The sequence below is a fragment of the Lepidothrix coronata genome, unplaced genomic scaffold (genome assembly GCF_001604755.1).
Source record: "Lepidothrix coronata isolate B3197 unplaced genomic scaffold, Lepidothrix_coronata-1.0 Scaffold11, whole genome shotgun sequence".
NCBI classification, from domain to species: Eukaryota; Metazoa; Chordata; class Aves; order Passeriformes; family Pipridae; genus Lepidothrix; species Lepidothrix coronata.
Window position 1 is genome coordinate 1,533,164 of NW_016690191.1, and position 12,401 is coordinate 1,545,564.

At 37.6% G+C, this 12,401-nt stretch overlaps 1 long non-coding RNA gene across 1 annotated transcript; it reads right to left on the bottom strand.

Annotated features, from left to right (window-relative positions):
* Positions 1–258: 258 nt before the first annotated feature.
* On the bottom strand, positions 259–2,859 carry LOC108492548. Its single transcript, XR_001873144.1, has 3 exons — positions 2,733–2,859; positions 1,571–1,678; positions 259–371 (listed from the first exon to the last, which is right to left on the bottom strand). It is a non-coding gene; the product is annotated as an uncharacterized LOC108492548 (long non-coding RNA).
* Between the last annotated feature and the right edge of the window lie 9,542 nt (positions 2,860–12,401).

A 12,401-nucleotide genomic window follows, 5' to 3' on the forward strand; every position in this document is an offset into this window, starting at 1 on the left:
CATCCTTCTTCATTTGCTGTAGGGGACACACAACATAACAACATTTTTCCTGCAGAGTTTGCGGCCGAGTTGTTTTCAGAAGATCTGAATTTGTGACAAAATTAGGAGAGAGAAAAGTTTAGAACATTCAAGCTACTCGGCAATTCATTTTCAGATTTGATCTCTTTTTGTGTTTTAATGGATGTTGAAATTTAGCTGAAGCCACTAGAAAGGACATGAGCTGACGCTTCTCTGGAAGAAGGCCTTCTAGCAGAATCCGAGCTCATGACTTCTTTCTGTGAAGTCTTAATTGGTTAGGACAGAGGATTTTTTTTTTCTCCTTTTATTTCCCAAAGCAAAACATGTTTCCTCAAGTGCTCCAGGAACAGTCACTAAAAAAGAAATTAACATGTGAAACTGTAACATTTCTAACACTCCTACATGACCAAAAGGATGCAATTTTAGAACTGTGATTTGGAACCTACAAACATTTTAAACATTTGTCTTGTGGTTTATTTGTAAACTAATGAGTCTTGATGCTGCTCCCTATGCTCATGCTGCAATCTGTTGTTGGCCTTTTTGCAGCTTTAAGATCTACACTTCGGAGAATCACAGGGGGTGTTGGAAAAATAAGCCAACAGAAGCAGCATGATTAAATCTCACTTTTAACTTTGGAGGAACTAACATTAAGTAGCATGTGTTTTTAGTGCACAAAAACACCCTCAAAACTGGGGCACTGCAAGTTGGATTAAGATCGGCATTTCCTTTTCCTCAAGACCTTTGTGGATAAAACAGCCTGGGGTTTTTTTCCTTTCCTTTTCCTAAGTGGCAGGTTGCCAGTAGTTAATTTAAGCATAACAATGGAAATAACCATTCTCACAAATCCAAGAATTTGTATCGCTGTATCTATGGCGAATGTAATTAAGCATGTTGCTAATAACCTTTACTCACAGAAAGCAAGAACCAACAAGACTCTTATGCACACACATAACCTGGGAAGCTTAAGCATGTGCTGTAGGATTGAACACTGGATGTGCTCATGTATTAAAATCACAAACTTCAAAGGCTTACATGAGGGAGGCTAATTGAAGAGCCTTTTTATATAATCTTGTTCAGTGTATTTACTTCTGCTTTTTGGGATGTAGGTGGTGCAGCAGTGTATGCAAACTTGTAAAATAAAACTTGTAGTGTCTGTAAGAACTTCATTTCACATATGACCTTTTACAGTAATTGGATCTGAATTATAATCAGTCACCTGAGTCCTGAAATAGATAAAATAGTTTTTTAATGTTAAAAAGTTTTAGCCCTTCGTTGATTATCTATCAGTGCTTACAGTCCTGTGAAAATAAGATAAATGAGAAATTTGGTCTCTAATTAGACTTCACTAGATTTACAGCTTTTAATTTATACGCCAATGCAACTCAGGCCGGCACTAACACAGATAGAGATGGAGCCACAGTTTTCAATTGATTTAACAATTTAATTGCAGCATTAACATCCATTAACATTTAACTAACCTTTTAAACTAACCTCAGGCACAACCTTAAAGACTAAATGAAGTAAAATTGCATATAAAAAGGTACTAACATACAGCTGTAAGAAGCCAGAGTGAATCTTTAGGGAGATTTAGCATTGCTTCCCCACATCAGCAGGAGGGAGTCTGTTTTCCTTCTTGCAAAATTCAGTAGGAAAGCATGCTCTAATTTATAGGAAAAGGAAATAGACACATTTGATGGTTATTAACTCTCATTTATATCTTCTTGTCTATACGTGATGTCTAAAAGACACAATATCCTTTACTCTGGTCATGCACTAAAGAACAAGTTTATTACTCAGAGAAACAATATTCCTGGATTATCTGTGATAAAACGTGATGTAAGGGAATATAAAATAAGTCACTGAAGTTTGATATGGAAGAGAAACCTCGTATTTTAGAAACAATGGGCAAATAGAGCTCCTGTTTATATGGGTATAAATCTAAAGCAACTACACTGAAGCTGCTGGGATTACTTCAGGCTTACCCCTGAGGTACCACGAGAGAAAGTCATAGAAAATAAGCAGAGGAAGTGCCTGCTTTATATCTGTGTTGAGCACCCCAAAACTCTACTTCAAAGCAGCAGTAGCTGCAGTTGTTTGGGGCTTCAGCAGGTAAGTCCTGAGAGCCAAATCTGTTGTTGTGCACCTTCATTCCCCCAGTCCTATGGCAGTGAAAGTCTGCCAGGGGCTCATTTCAACACTGGGGGAGTACTGCACACAGAGGCCATAAATTTGCAGTCCAGCATTTACCATTGCATGTGCCCACAGTCTACCAGTAGGGCTGGGTCAGGATTTAAAGGTCTTTTGTTTCTCACATGGATGACAAACGGGAGTTCTGGGGACCTTTTAAAATGTCACCTGGGCATTCTCGACCTGTATTGTGTCAGATCTGACACAATTCTCAGTGCCATCTGTGTAACCCACAGATACTGTAAAAATTCATAGTGTATGGGGGTTTTTGGTAGCACAGCACAACTTTTGATATTACTAGCTATATTTAACCCAGCTTCTTTTGGATTAAACCATTGCTTGCACAAATTATTTCAGTCTGTTCTCTGTGTGACCTATGTAAATGCTCATCAGCACTCCTGAGTTTCACACTCAAGTTCTCAGCTAACTGTGTGTGTGCTACTACTATTTCTCTGTATCTAAATGGTATTTAATATTAGCCAAATAATATCAAAACATGAGAATGATCACTTGGAAACTATCACAACCTTGTGTCTTTTGCTTGCAGTAATGAGTATCACACAAGGTTTATGGTATGTCTTGACATGCAATGGTCACATCCAGTGTAATATTAATGTTCCAAGGATTAAGAGTCTCCCAGCAGTACATGTTGACACCATTATGCTGTAATGATTCCACTGGAATTATTAGTCATTCCAATCAGCTCTCTGCACTGCTGTTTGACCACATACATCATAAATGTATGAGGTCAACAGTCTGGATATTAAAAGCATTGATACAACATAACATGTCACTTGGATGGGTTTTTCAAGCACCTTCTTCCAATTCACATTGCCACACTTGAGAAATACATCATATGTATGCAAAGCCCCTAAAGCATTTGTTTTCAGCTCCTCCCTAAACTCCTCTGAATAAACTGTAGGTGGGTAGCAAAGAGATGGTATTTCTGGTGACATTTGATTTTTCACTTTTGATTCATGTACAGTTACAGCTATTTCTGCATTTCATAATAACACCACAAAGTCAACAAATCTATTTAAGTATTTCTAATAAACTATCTGGATTATGACTCCTTATGATCTTTGTAATTCCAACACAAATGTGTGTGGTAGTACCATCCCTTCTTGCTCTGTTAAGATAGATACCATGAAAAGAGAATCATAAGAAAATTCAAATTTTTAAACATAAACATCCACAATGGTATGACTACTTTAGAGAAAACTTGCATCACCAGAGGAAGCACTGCTCTGTCTTCTACCAAGTATTTTTCTAAGGTTAAAGATTGTTTTGCTGTATATCTCTGTGAATACTTGCTCAAATTTACCATGTAAAATATGTGGTTTCTCTTCTTACTGAAAAAGCAACCTGTTCAACTATAATATGTGGACCCATTGATCAGTATTCATATAGCCAAAATAATTCCCCAAACACCAATGCAACTTTTTAAAAGCTGCCACTCCTCTTTCTATATATCCATGGGAGGTCAAATTTCCAGTATATGCATATAACTCTAAGTAATAAAACACTCATATATTGATCGATCCTTTTTTTGGTCAGGGCTATGCTCATTCTATTTATGGTATGATTCCAAAATCAGAACTTCACAGCTTATGAACTAATGGGCTTGAACTTTGTTGTATCTCTAACCAAGGGAACAGCAGAGAAATTGTATGTTGTCTGCATTTATTCTACAACATGAACATCTGATTTTCCTTGGTTTCCTATCATCCACTCTGCCATCTGCCTCTAATTTCTTAGACTGCAGTACTGCAGCTTCTGCCATCAAAAACAGGACATTCAGCTCTTTCTGCCTCTGTCTCTCCACAGCTCAATTTTGGATGAAAATTCCCCCCGGCACATTCTCTCCTCCTGTTTTGAAGCATTATTTAACAATGTAATTATGTCCTTTCTAAAATAAGGTGTTTGAGTCCATCATTTGCTCAATGCTGCTATACAAAACAAGAAGGGTTTTCCTTAAAGTTTCAGAAATATAAACCAGAGTTCACATATGTAACTGAAATCCAGTTGCCAGAATATCATCTCAGCTCTATATGGAAAACTGGCGAAAATAGATGTTTTATATGACTAAATGTCAGGTCAACATACCAAAAAAAAAAAAAAAAATATAAAGATTTGTAAGGCAATAAACCTCATCTGTGTGCTAACAGAAAGATCAATATGAACTTACAGCTTCTAAAAGTGAAAGCAACCTACAGGAACAAGATGATTTTTCAGATTTCCTTCTTTTAAAAAAATCATTATATATTATTTACTTCAAATCTTCTACATTAAAACCACCTTAATATTCTTTCAATATCCTGTTACACAGGGTCTCTGATGGAAAGCTGCTATGTGCCTCCCATCTTCTCTGTAGCTGGTTCAAGGGATGTAATCAAAGGATGCAATCAAGGGACAAGGTCACAACTAGCCTGTGTTCTTCAAACTGGAAATTATCAGCTGATATAATAACATTCATCCTAAGTATAATCCCCAGGCTCCCCAGCAGCTCCTAGAGATTGCATTCAGAGTGGGAAATGCAGAAATGGTCTTTGGTCTTCTTTTCAGCTGTCAGGTTATCATGGCCTATAGTTCGATTCCACTGCCAACCTGCAGTAATTTAATGGCATTTTAAGATAATCTGGATTTCAAATCTGGCCTTCACATCTGACTTCAGAGGAGTGTGAACTCTCTACAGGTTCCACACTGCATTTTCCAGCCCCGTGCAGGTCTTGGGTACCCCATGGTAACTCTACAAGTTCCCCTTTCCTAGACAAGTGAATTGTACTCTTAAGGGTAAATACGAGTTCTTCTGGCTCATCAGAATCATAACAGCTAATGATAAATGAGGTGGGACAGCAAGCAAGCCTTCTTCTGCCCTCCTGTTTTTGCAAAGCGCCAGCATTTGGAAGTGGATGTGTTATACCAGGATAAAATTCCCTATAAGAACAGCAGAACATGTCCTCCATGTATAAACATATATACACATATAATGCAAACTGGCAGCCAACTAACAAAATACTAGGGATGACTCACTGAATCAGACATGACATCAGAGATGGAGAGGCCTATTATCTCATATATCCACTCTTCTGAATAGCCTTTGCATCGCTTTATTTAATTCTTTGTTCTCTTTGCCATTAAATATCCCTGCTGATTAGGTTTGCTCAATCTATCTCAATTAGATTTACCTCACTTTCCTAGTCAATTCAGTGCTTAGTCTAGGTTTATATAAATGAATTCTGGCCACGCAGCAATTGCTTTTGGAATTAACTAAATATAATTATACTGTAATTTTGAGACTGTAATAACAATGTAGTTACATGTAATCATTGTATAAAGTTATGAGTAACTGCATAAAATTTATGTTCTTTTTGATTAACATATTAACACTTTCTTTTCTTAAATCATAAATTGTGCGGACTCTATTTGGAAATTAGCTACGTATCTCCCACGCCTTAAAGTAAGATTTAAAATTCAATCCTCACATTTCCAGCAACAAAGGACACACTATAGGCAAAGACACCACTCAAATTTTCCAGTAGCTTCCATGGTGTCACACTACAGAGTCCACCAGAAGTGTTTTTTTTTTCAACTTTGCCAGCAGTGCTTACTGGTAGAATGAGAAAATGTGTTCATAAAAATCATATATGATTTAGACCTTGATGCTCTACTGTGGCAAAAATAAGCTTTCTCCTTCAGAAAAGGATTCTCATTCTGCATTTAAGCTGTGCTAAACATAACAGGATTCATTCCTTAGGTGAAGAATTTAAATAATATAGAAATACAAATAATTACAAAAATAACTATCGAAAACTCCCTAAATTTAGATTGTAGACGTGTGCTGTAACATGTTTTAGTTTACAATCAGTGAGCTACAACATCATAGCCCATATTTTAGTTTTCTAGACACAAAAAAAGAGAGACAAAAAAGAAAGGATGACTTTGACAGAAAATGTGAAGTTAATTAGCTGTGTGTCCTCAATCTGATGTTTCTTAAAAGTTTCCAGAAAGAACTGCATTTTTTCCTAGAAAAGATGTGCAAAAATGACTTGTCTGCAAATCTAATTAAAGTTGATAAATAATTCAGTTCAGGTAGCTCAATATTCAAATTGAAAGCCAGCATCCAATTTGAGGGGGGAAATAAGCATTAAAAAAACATATTGAACACATTGTATTACATTGATACTTTGCAGCACAAGCTGGACTTTAAATGAAATGCACTATTTTTATTCAGATGACAAATTGCTCTAAACTCTAGTATTTAATAAATAATATTATAAAACATTAATAGGAATAAAAACACTTAAATATTTATAGCGATGAAGACCACAGATTCAGGATAGAGATCTAAGAACTACAGGCAGACACAGTTCAGGGTATTTATATCTCAAAAACAGGCCCCCATCTTGCACTGAGGTCCATGTTGACTGTCACCTCTCTTTGCAGTGCCTGAGGGGCCTTCTTCAGGAAGGGGAGGGGCCTTGCATAATGTTTTCAGGATCTCTTCTCCTTTAAACATGCCCTAAACCCAAGCACAAGACAAGACTGAACGAATTGCCTTCTGGGATTAGAAATAGGAGTTAAAAACAAGTTGCGTCAACCATTGTGAGAGATCCTAGAACAGACATGAACCCTCCTTCCCAGACAACCTGTGGGGGACTGAGCTGTGACAGCTGTGCAGGGCTAGGGAAGAACTCTGAGAAGGGAGAAATGAATTTACAGAATCGCTTAGGTTAGAAAACACCTCTAAGACCAACAAGCCCAACACTGCCAAGTCCACCACTAAACCATCTCCTAAGCAGCACATCTACACATTCCTTACATACTTCCAGGGGTGGTGATTCCACAACTTTCCCTGGACAGCCTGTTCCAATGCTTGACAATCCTTTCTATGAAGAAATTTTTTTGTCATGTCCAATCAAAACGTCCCCTGGTGCAACTTGGGGCCACAACTTGGAGGGTAAGCACATTTAGGAAAGAAGTTATGCAAGTCTGGAGAGCCACTGTGGATGAGGGAAGCATTTCCTGAGGATTAATTCCATCACAAATAAGCCAAGCTCCAGAAGGATCATTTTGTGTTACAGAATATATAAATATCTCAAAGGCTCAGGAGAGCAATGACAAAGACAGGAAGGCATCAATTTATCACAAAAATATTTTATAATTGGATTTATGGCAGAAGATGTGAAATAATTATCTTGATGCCCTGCTTGACAGTGGTAATTCCAGAATGGCACCTACAGATTGACTAAAGGTAAACTGGTGCAGCCAATTACCTGTATGAGCAATTGTGGCTCTTATTATGCACACAAATCCAGCACACAACTCCATCCATCTTATTCCAAAATTCAGGCCCAAATGCATTATGAGTCTTCAATTACTGTAAGAGCTTTCTTTACTATGTGTTTTCAATCCAGGTGAGCTTGCCTAATGAGCAATTAACTTCCAGCTCTGGAAGAAGACAGAGGTATAAGCAAACTCCTTAAATTTTGAGAAAAGTCTGGGAAGCCTTCTGGGGTATGTTCTTAAAGAGCTGTATGCCTCAGCCTCAAGACAGTGGAGGATCCTACTAGTATTTGATGATCCCAGGGAGGAAAAGGGACTCAATTAAAAAATTCTAAGTGCAAAGCTTTGTGGGAACTAACAAGAATCTCTGCTATAATATGGGATCTCAGCAGTTGAAAATAAGTAAGGAGAAAGAAGTCAGTGTCCTTGCTGTGAACCATCAACATAATATAACCAGGTGGAAAGTAATTTTTTTCCTACTTGGTGTGTTAGATTTTTCTAGTGAGGGTGAGGATGTGCTAATGCCACGATACCAGTTCCTAGTGAGCCCTTATATCCAGCTTATGTTCCACAAATTTGAACACTGATGCCCAAGAAAGAGTATTTCAAATTGGAAAGAAGGACCTACTAATGGGAAGAAATGAGCTCATCTTGCAAGAGACGACAAAACAGCCTTGGTCAATTGAGCCTTGCAAAATGAGGCCTTGCAAAATTGAGCCTTGCTGGAGGACAAACACAAAATAGGCAGGTAAATAAAGAACAAATTAAAACTATGGACATTGCTAGCATAGGAAAAAATAGTGTCAGTGGGCAAGATGTCTACTTAGGCTCAGAATGAGAAGGAGGTTTCTAACAATCAAACCAGTGCTAAATGTAGCAGAAGACTTTTAAGAAAGATCTTAATCATTTGATGAAAGGAATGATATGCTGAGGTAGCCTCCAATGACAGAGGACTGGACTCGGTGACCCAGGGATCCCTTACAGTATGATGTTCCTGTATTAGCTGCAGCCCCCCAGCTCCTGGAAAACTGGTAATTAAGTCCCAAATGCTTCAAATCTGCTCGAGACAGTAAAGGATTCATGACAATGTGACTGTGGTGGAAGCTGAATGCACACTCTGTGAGCTGGTGCTTCACATGGCTCACTACATATTCTCCATGAGAGCTGAGCTGGTCCTTCCTGATGGAATATTTAATATACATGAGCCAAACCAAGGGACACAGACAAAATAAGCGAGATGCAATGCACACAAGTAAGATTAATTTTATTCCATTATCATACTTATATTTTAATGGTACTTTTAAGTTTGTTGGAGGATTTGGTTTAAGAATATGCGTAAAAGTCATAGTAGAACAAAGAAAGAACAATGCATAATATATTTCTACTCACTTCTTCAAGTTTCCTTACAGAAGCAAAATATGACAATCTCCCTAAGAAAATCCCTAAACTATGTAGGACCATGATGAACTAGAATGGGTTATGTTTTGTGTGTAGAAATAAGACACCACATTTAGTACCCCTTAGCTGTTGAGATCTATATAGGATTTTTTTCTGGGTGGTGATTCATATTATCCTATCAATGCATTAGGGGGGATTTAAATTCTTAACACCCACCATCACACTAAAGGCAGAATAGACTACTTAATATGAATAACAAGCACCAGAAGAAAAACACTCCACCCCATGTTTCTTCTGCAACTTTAAATTGGACACAAAGAGGAGGAGAGGGGGGGAAAAAAGAGAGCAGAATAACAGGGAATTAATAATGGAGAAACCTGATTAGAATATAATTTGTCCTCATTAGCACAGCATTCCTGACATAAGGCCGCTCCTTGAATCCTGTTTACTTTGAAACTCCAAAGAAAGAAAACCTATATAGTTGTTAACACTCGGCTTTTCAAGGATTGCTCCGTAATGAGGGTGGAGTGTATATGAGCCGGTTGGTTCTTTACCATCAGAGAACACTGAAAACACATCTGTGCAGTGAAGCATTATTGGGCCTTTCAAACAACCTCTGCGGCCACTGCCTATAAATCTCCTTCCCTGTCATGTTTAACTAAAACCCAATACCCATTCAACATGAAATCCATCAATGTTATACAGAAAACAATGACAAAGCACTCTCCTTTGTGTCAGGAAAAACAAATAATTCTGCAGGAAAAAGAGGGAAACCTTTTTTGGCAAGCTTCTGCAAGGGTACAGGGATAGCAAGTGGCAGTTTTCTTTTAAAGCAACATATACCCAGCTACAAAAATAATTTCAAGGCCAAATCTATACAGGGCATTAGGATGCCTGTTGAAGATAATACACAGTGCATCAGAAGAATCTACATGTTAAGGTATTTTTATCTTAAACATGTTTGTCACAAGGACAAAGTCCATCCATATGCCATCCAGCTGCACAATTCTGTCAATAACAAACCGGTTTTGCAGTTTTTAAGCAAAACATGTATCAATTACAAATCTTTTCTTCTGCTGCTTCTAACTCCATAGAAGTGCACGTATGTGCATATATACACACATACAGAATGTCTTCAAGGGGTGCATTTGGCCTTTTTATATCCTCCTAACCTAAATTCAATGGGAGGCACAGATAGCAACAAAACAGGGAAAAAGGAGTGAAGGCAATTGCCAGAAAGCAAAGACACCTTCCATGAGGATTCACTAGTGTTCCATGAAAGTAAAAGATTCTGAGAAATGGGAAAGATTGAATGGGAAAGATTGAGTCTCTAGGTAGATGGCTGAACACAACCGGACAGAAGCAAAAGAAAGTAAACCAGACAGCTAAGACCAAAATATATCCCAAGCAATTGGACCCAGTAAGAAAACAGAACTGGCAGAAATATAATTTTAAATGTAAAATATTCAGTGTCCCATAAACAAGGAGGGTTTGCTTGATAATTTACCAGATAAATGTCATTTAAAGCACGAGCCTACAATAAAAGTGACTCCCTGACAGCCTTGTCCATGGAGATGGATACCCACACTGCACTGAACCTCTTCAGCTCAGCTATAGGTGCAACACTTAACACTGCCTCTGTCTTTTAAGCATCCCATTACTGTAAAGACATTAGCCACTGAACTTAATTAACAAAATCAATCATAATTAATTCTTCCAGTGTTCACAGAGTCATCACAGACATTTCCTTCAGAGTTTTACTGTAATTTGCCATTAATGGAGAGCCAAAATAGTCAGATGATTTAGAATATATATAGAATAATGTACACCCACTGTACATAATAAGATGGCATTTTCATTGAGGAGGTGACAGAAGCATCATAAAGCAAGAAGTGCAGAGCTTGGATAGTTTGTCACTGTCATAAAAGCTGCGTGAGTGCTTCATCTGCTCCTTTTCAGGGTATTTTACTCTTCACTCTCATTAAATTTAGACTCAAAACCACATGGTACTTATGATAGAGGAACTTTCTGTACCTGACTTGGACCTTCATTTTAAATGTCACGTGTAATACATGTGGTGGATAAATCAGTTTCCCTTGATTATAATAAAGGATCCTCCAAAGACATTCCTTCTGTGATCAAACACAAAGCCTGTTGTGTTCCTTTAAAAACAGGTGTCCCTGAGGTCATCTTTTGTTGGCCATTCACTACTTCTTCAAGTTTAATTTCAGATCTTCCCATTTTCCCAACAGGCACATTTACTGATGGCACTCTTTATAGTGAAAGTTTAGTCCCAAACGTAACTAAAAAAACCCTGGGGATCACCCACAATTCCCCACAGCATTTCCTTACACCCAGATTATAGATCCTGATGCTATGCACTCATCTTCAAATGGCAAAAGGTTGACTTTTGGCTGAAAATGCCACTTTTCCCTTCAGGAGAGCTTGCAAGACTAAGCACCAACAGCTGAACTTCTGTCCTTTCATTTAATCTGTTTCTGTTATGATGGTACAATTAATTTCATTTTTCTAGAGCCAGTCTGATCAATTGGGCTTGAATTGTGCCCTGACAACTCTTCTGAAGAAAATTCCATGAGCCCTTTCTGTTGCTTGTCACATTTCATCTTTCTCCCTCAATACCACGATCTCAGTTATAGTTCTGTCAATCCCAAATAACTGTTATGACCGGGGGACACTTTAACTGGTGTTACTGGTGCTCCCTGGGAGAGCTATAAGATGCTACTTTCATGCTGCATGTGAAAGAGAAAGTGTAACTTGAGTGGTTATTTACTTGATGTGACAGAGAAGATACATTTTTAAGCATATACATATGTGGACAGATGTTATTATTTTTAAAGGTATACTTAGGAGTTAAGATAACATGATCAAGCTGGATTTCTTCTTTTTTTAATACCTTTTTATAGCCATAATTTTTATTACATATTTTTTCATATTAGTGAGAACGTGAATTAGTGTTCTTGAATGCTGAGTGCTACAAGCTGAACTTCAAATGAGCCATGGTACAGTACTGCAGGTTTCAAGGTATTAAAAAATGCCTATTTACCTATGTGTCAAATAACTTCATCAGGACAATTCTTACCTGCTCTTCTGAATGCAAGAAACAACTCATGATAGCTATCTTTCTGGTCTTCCTCCATCAATCAATATAATCCTATAAGAGTCCAAACTTAACACTAGGTACATAAGAGAGCTACTGAATTAGATAAACTCAATCATCACTGGTGATGAAATGATTATTTAATTACTGTCAGCAGTGCTTCCAATAGCACAGAGAGGAAATCCAAGAACATCGACAGTCAATGGTAATTTATTAATCAATTAAACAGTACTGCTTGGGTAAGCGTAATTTGCACAATAAAAATTGAATTAAGTGCTTAAGTAAAAGGGGTGGCTTTTCTAACATTAAAGGTTGTGACATACAGCAGGGGGCTGAATATTCAAATCTTAATGCTCTACTTCCCAATCTCAGTAAAAAGAAAAACAAAAGGCTG